This window comes from Mercenaria mercenaria, unplaced genomic scaffold, assembly GCF_021730395.1.
Source record: "Mercenaria mercenaria strain notata unplaced genomic scaffold, MADL_Memer_1 contig_2016, whole genome shotgun sequence".
Lineage (NCBI taxonomy): Eukaryota > Metazoa > Mollusca > Bivalvia > Venerida > Veneridae > Mercenaria > Mercenaria mercenaria.
Window position 1 is genome coordinate 6713 of NW_026460045.1, and position 7841 is coordinate 14553.

Here is a 7841-nt window from a genome sequence, read left to right on the forward strand (position 1 = left end):
ATATCGACCGTAAACCATGGCTTACATTTGATAAACTAGGTTTCTTGAATAAACTATGAATTTGGGTCGTTATACTATGTGGTTTGATTGGATTAAGTTCTCGGAACCTGACATTTTGTAAGATATTAAATTTTACGGTTTCAGATTCCCAAGTGAGAATTATTTGCCGTTTGTCTCACTAATTATGTTATCCCCAATGAAGCTAGCACAATATATTTTTCACCATCTTTAGTCTATAATATCCTTACACTACCTTCACAAGTTAATCAAGATAGTTCATCACAACAATACCCTATGCTCGCCTTAATTTGATATAGAAAACGCATAATATCTAAGATTTTGCAAACATCTTTCCCGCAGAGTTTTGATCCAGTGTTTTGTCATAGCCAGCCTTTCTGTACTTTCAGTACTTTGATTTCTTATAGTAGCGTATTAACAAAGCGCAGGAACTTTAAGTCCGTAAACAGGAAGTACGCCATGACGTTACAGAGACGAAAACAACGTAACAGTTCCGGTTTTGTTTTATCATCTACAATGAAACGTTATGTTATTTCCGTAAAATAACGTTTTTTGAATCGAGAAATATATTATAAGGAACAAAGAGGAACTATCAAGGTATTTAATTTCTATCCAGTTTTACGTAAAATATTATTATTACCACATACATCTTCTGTACATATGTAGTTCGTTATTTATTTACAGCACGAGAGTCAGCTTACAAGATGTAGTTTTCCAGCACCGGTGAAATCACCAGAAATCCCCGTCTGGTATGCAATAAATGGAATAACGTGAAAGCTTGGAATGGACTAAAACCTACATGAACCCCCTTCGGAGTAACATTTACAGCAAATTAAGAGCGTTCCGATACAAGTCCATAAAACGCATCCTTCCTACAAATGACTTCCTTCATATTAAATGAAAAATTGTGAATTCATGTCTTTGTGACCTGTGTAATATGCACACTGAAACACTCATTCACTTGTTCCGGGAATGCACAGTAAGTTAAGCATTCTGGTCAGACGTAACACGTTTCTTACATGACAATAAAATAAACTTGACTACAGAATAACAGCTTTTGGTCTAGTATGTAATGCGAAAACAAAAGATATTGCAAATTTCATACTAGTAATGGCCAAACACTTCTTAAAAATATTCAAGCTGAACAAGCACAAACCAGGTATTGCAAATTTCCTATCAGAATTTATAAAACAACAAAAACAAACTGAAAGTATCATAGCACAAACTAAGAATAAACTAGCTACGTATAATTCGAAATCGAGCGATATAAATATCTAAAACAGAACATATATATATAAATACCCGTTTCGAAACACATTAACAACGCTCAGACTAGAAATTCACACAAACGCCAACACTCTTCTACTCTCCTTTTCTAATTCTTATACTGATTTTCTTCTTTATTCTGTAAGCAATGCCGACTTCAATATTTTTCTGTCAAATAATAAGATTTGTAACCTCGTTTTGTACAACAGTGTAAAATATGTAGAATATTACACGTTGTGTAATCCTTTATATATGTGAAATTTAAATAAACATCAGCTCCAAATCTAGCATTCAACTCTGAAGTACCAGTTTAAGGCAAACACGGCATAGTTTTTTGTTTAGTTTTTTTTTTCACATTAACTTTTGGTTGTTTTCCAATATTACCTGATTTAGTGATGGGTGTTTTGAGCCATTACTTGCAACATGTTCTTTTATTTTATCAACAACATCAGTTTCTGTTATATGCGCACTGGCTGATCTTTAAGGTTGTACTTAGTATCTTGTTCAGCTCCTCAAAATACCTTGTATGGTTGATGGAGTTGCACTTTTGGCACGTGCTACCTCCAAACTGCGTGGCTATTTTACTTTTAAATTTGGCCATCTACACAAAAAGCCATAAAACCACGTCAAACTCAATGGCCTTTGCTTATCACGTAGTCCAAGATGGACAGCCTAGTCACTCCCAAGAGAATAACCGTAGCTTTTTTCTGCCATTGTAATCAGATGTTGGCTTAGAAAGGCTCCCTGCTCCAGTGACAACATAGGTTGTGGTAATGTTCTGACAGAGTCGGACTCTACTTCCCCCTCACCCTGTCTTTTAGAGTTGTGATTGGTATATTGAACAGTTATGCAACTCTTTCAAAAGGCAGAGTTGGCTCTTTTATCATATCATAGGCATCAGTAATATCCTAGGGGTGACTGAACTCTATATTTCCCTCTGCCAGGACCAGAAGTCTAAAATCAAGAAAATGAATTTGTGAATAATTTTGTTCGGTTGGATTTAACGTCGCATCGACACATGATAGGTCATATGGCGACTTTCCAGCTTTAATGGTGGAGGAAGACCCCAGGTGCCCCTCTGTGTATTATTTCATCACGAGCGGGCGCCTGAGTAGAACCACCGACCTTCCGTAAGCCAGCTAGATGGCTTCCTCACATGAAGAATGTAACGCCCTGAGTGAGGCTCGAACCCACATCGACAGTGATTTGAAGTCAGCGACCTTAACCACTCGGCCACGGAGGCCCCAATTTGTGAAAAAGGCAATCAAAAATTTGGGTCATATTTTGGACATACCCTGTACTTGTTTTAGAGTGATGACGTCATGAAACCAGTATGGGAGCACAGGGCAGTCGAGGAGATTATTTTTTCATTAGGATTAGGATATTCAGTATTTTAGTTTTTATGAAAGGAATATTTTAGTATTAGTGAAATATCTTGACAAATGGTAAATTTATCTATTCTAGCTTTCATTTACCTTTTTAATGTTCATTTTTCCTGGGAAATATTTCAAAGTGGGCATCTCCCTTGTGTTTATTTCTGCAGTTAAGTCAAGCGGAAGAAATAGGTATACGGCGGAAACTGGTAACATGGGGATATATAGCATTGTTTAGTAATACCTGCCCTGTGGGTCAAACTGGCCATGTACTGAGGTCCATTTGTTTTATTTAGACATATATAAGAAACATTGTAAGTACCATTCGGACTCCATTGGCTCAATTTTGAAATGAATTGATGTATTTGCAGGCAGTCAAGGCCAGTGTTCACTATTATTACAATCTGGCCGGGTTTCGGTTGCATAGTCTTTATTTTTAACCATATTGTATTATAATATTTGCACCTACATTGATAATATAAATACCCAGGAAAGCGTCAGGTCATGAACGTGCGCCTTTCGTACATGTATGTAATATGCTAAGGCTACCATTTGGTTTGTAAGCAACATGTACAAAATTGAATCAGATGAGCGATAAAGGGCCTAATTGTATCTAGTACGCAGTAACAATATTTTCATAAAACTTGATAAAGAATGTAATACCTGCAAATACAATTCGTATATATAGAGATTTAATTCATTCTGAAAACAATGAAACATTAGATTTTTATTACTGTACGCATAATGTGGTAAATTGAAACCTTCAACAGAATTATCCAATAATTAAATTATTCACTGAAAAATCAAAGTGCGAATTCATCATAAAAATTAGTTTAGGTTGGTAGGGAAGATTTCATAATGTATTCACATAGCAGAGTTTATATGAAAGCCATCATTCGTCCGTTCATCATGTTGAAATAGTTTCCAGATTCTTTAAAAAAAATGATATGGTAATTCAAAATGGCTGATATAAGAGGCGGCTATTGTAGTGTGTTTGATGCCATTAGCACACTGTTTAATTATTTATCTAGCACACATTCTTTGAAATCGATTATTTTCTGTAGTGTTGTGAGTTTTAGATGTAGACATGGATAATATTTTTTATTTGAAATAAAGAACCTATAAATGGTTGAGTTTAAAATAAAAATAAATTTTGTGTGTTTTATGATCTATTTTGTATTTATTACTCATGAACATCGGGTGAAAGTGATATTGATATCCTCTATGCATGTAATACTAGTTTTGTTTTAAGGTATTAGGCCCCTAATAGTAATGTTTAAAAAATGGCATTTGCTTGGTATATTCTTACAGTTGACCGTGCTTCGCAATTATATGCAAAATTTTAAAAACTTTTACCGTGCCGTTTTTTTTTTTATAAATTTTGTGTAATATATGGTATTTCCTAAAGCTAAAGTAGAGATAAATTTCGAAGTGGTGGCCTTTATCCAAAACGCTTCCAGAGAATTCATTATTCCATTTTTTTTAAAGAAACTTCAAACTATTGGTAAACAATCATACAACTTAAAATAAAAACTGTCAATATCAACTTTTCTAGGGTGCCTCGAGTACACGGATTTAATCAGACAGAATTCTAACTCCAATATTGAATATAATGGTCGAATCCTGCGGGTCTGTTTTGAACTTTGCTCACTTCATTAAAAAATAACCTTGGGGCAGAAGTAAAACCTACCTGCATTTCTTCCACAATATGTAATCTAAAGAATGAAGACAAAATAAAGAACTTTTACCGCATGTAACTCATTATTTTTAAAGATGTCTAACTCTACCCCTTCTGTTTTAGAGGTAAATTCACTTTGAACAGCAAGAAATCGCATATCAAATCATATTTTTCCACTTTTGTACACTAAATCAACAGCAAGTCTTGAACGATGTAAAAATTTACTAGAAACAAAGGAAAATAAGAAGAAGAAAAAATTTGGTCCCAGTAGGGCTTGAACCTACGCCCCCTAAAAATTGCTGTCAAAGTAGGTTTATTGTAGGAATTGAAAACTCTTCACAAAGGAGGTACTCTATTATGGGCCTAATACCTTAATAAAATTAACTGTTGCTTTATCATAATTATCATTATTATTGTTATTGTTATTAGTATTATTATAATAAACAAGATAACTGCACGAACTAGGAACTATTAATAAATGCTGTCTTTAAGGATGTAGTCTGAAAGAACGTGTGCATGTTCAACTGGAAACAAATGTGAGAATTTACGACAACATTTACAACAAACTAAAAATAAATGTATTTAACTACTAGGTAAGATGAATTAGACTGTTGACAAAATAGAATACCTAGAATATATATCACAACAGGAGCTGTCTCCGTAGGATGACACATGCCCCCGATGGCACTTTGAATGAATAGTTATGGGCGATGTTAGAGTTTAGGACCTTTGACCTACGGAGCTGGGTCTTGCGCGCGACACATCGTCTTACTGTGTCACACATTCATGCATAGTTATTTTAAAATCCATGAATGACAAAGATATGGACCGGACATGCCCATCAATGCACTATCATGAAAAATGATCTTTAAAGTCTAAATGTGACCTTGACCTTTGAGCTACGGACCTGGGTCTTGCGTGTGACACGTCGTCTTACTGTGGTACACATTCATGCCAAGTTATTTGAAAATCCATCCATCGATGACAAAGATATGGACCGGACACGCCCATCAATGCACTATCCTTTAACGTCTAAGTGTGACCTTGACCTTTGAGCTACGGACCTGGGTCTTGCGCACTGCACGTCGTCTTACTGTGGTACACATTCATGCCAAGTTATTTGAAAATCCATCCATCGATGACAAAGATATGGACCGGACACGCCCATCAATGCACTATCCTTTAACGTCTAAGTGTGACGACCTTTGAGCTACGGACCTGGGTCTTGCGCACTGCACGTCGTCTTACTGTGGTACACATTCATGCCAAGTTATTTGAAAATCCATCCATCGATGACAAAGATATGGACCGGACACGCCCATCAATGCACTATCCTTTAACGTCTAAGTGTGACCTTGACCTTTGAGCTACGGACCTGGGTCTTGCGCACTGCACGTCGTCTTACTGTGGTACACATTCATGCCAAGTTATTTGAAAATCCATCCATCGATGACAAAGATATGGACCGGACACGAAAATTGCGGACAGACCGACAGACTGACAGACCGACAGACCGACAGACTGACAGACCGACAGACCGACAGACAGACGGTTCAAAAACTATATGCCTCCCTTCGGGGGCATAAAAATGACTCGCTTGATTTTTTTCTTAACAAAACATGGCGCCTATATTTCCGTAACAGAGCATAAATATCGCTCCTACTATGGCTACATTAGGTCATGGCTAAAGAATCAAACGCCTTGAAATTAGATATTTATCCAGAAATTGTTTCTTGACATTTCAAAAGATGATCATTTGTAAATCTAGTGTAAGTTATTATTTTACTTATTATTTTTATTCATTGTTGTTTGTTTTGGTATTAGAACATTTTATGGTATCTTTTTCTTATTGTATATTTTATATTTCCTTATTGTTATTGTTATTCAATATTTCGTTAGTCGTGACTATCATTCTATATATTGTTTTTGTTAGTGTATGCTTGTAATCAATATTCAGTATTTTTTATTCTTATTGTGAAATTCATTATGTCTATTTGATATTTCGTTTTTATACGCCCGAATGGACGTAATATGTAATATCCCCGGTGTCCGTCCGTCCGTCTGAGCCCACATTTGAATACTTAAGTGGCTATGGGAACAATAGGTAACTATACTTCCTCTTTGATGTAATTCATTCAGTAAGACTTTTATGTGACTATTTTCTTTTACGTGGCTAAATAGACAATAGACAGAACAAATGAGTAGCCACATAAATACCGCTCTATAACTCTTGAACACCTTAAAAGATTTAAAAAAAACTTGACACAAAAGTTTACTTCAAGGTCAAGGTCACACTTAGGGATCAAAGGTCATATCGGTTTGTTTCGTGTCCTCTCTGTACTTCTTGAACTGCCGGAAGGATTTCAAAGAAACTTGGCAAAAATGTTCACCACACTGAGACGACGTGCAGAGCGCATGTTTCGGATGACTCGCTTCAAGGTTAAGGTCACACTTAGAGGTCAAAGGTCATATATGACTTTCCTTTTGTATATTGCTCTGCATTGCAGTGCTCTTCTTATCATTCGGCAGATCCCTTTTCAGTTCACTAGCAGTGATTTTTTTCAATTACTTCCCTTTTATTTTGAAACTTTTTTATTATTGGACGTAGGGAAAAACCGAGACCACCTTTCTGTAGTACAACATGCATGGTACCTCCAATTTTAGGTGTATTTTGACATACTTGTACCTGGTAAAATAATTTTTGTGGACTTTGAATATTTTATGTGGATTTGGATTTTTTTGGAAGTTCTTCCCTTTGTTGTTCCAGTCCTTTGGGCTTTAACAGTCAAGTTCTTTAACTTTTTTCCAATCCTCTGATGTAACCCTTCGGATGTATATTGCCCCGTTTGGCGGAGCTCGTGTTGATGCTGTATATGTGTGACTAATACGCTATAACTTGTTATAGCTATTGTTAAACTTGACATTCATATTCTTATTATTTAAAATTGTTGTCATATATCTCGTTATTCCTATGGATATTGTGTCATTTTTATCCTTCGGAATGTCCCCTTGGCAACAAGGATTTTCACTGGTTCATTATGAATGAATGTAAAACAATTTCGAAAATTGAAGCCACAGGAAATATACAGTGGTTGATGTCTGTCTGTTGTTGTGTCGCTCCCATAAAAAGTGACATAATGATATTTAGCTTTTGTTCTGTTTTAATGTTTTGGCCTCCTGTCAAAAAGACAGAACACAAATGTCAAAATGGTCAAAAAGATCTTTCTATTCTCTTCAGTGCAATGGCAACAAAATAAAAAAAATATCTGTCGTTTTATCCTTTGTCGTTGTGACCAGGGAGACAGAACGACATAATGACGGGTAATTTTTTTTAGCAGAGATGGTAAAACGGCTTTTTTGAATATGTGGTAATGTTATTCTATCGACCCGCTACAACGTAGACACCACGAAATTACGATAAAAGCTGAAAATTGTCGTTCTGTTAACAGAAGAAAATTGTCAGGAATTAGCCACAATTATATTTCCTAAGGCATTGATAGTTTATG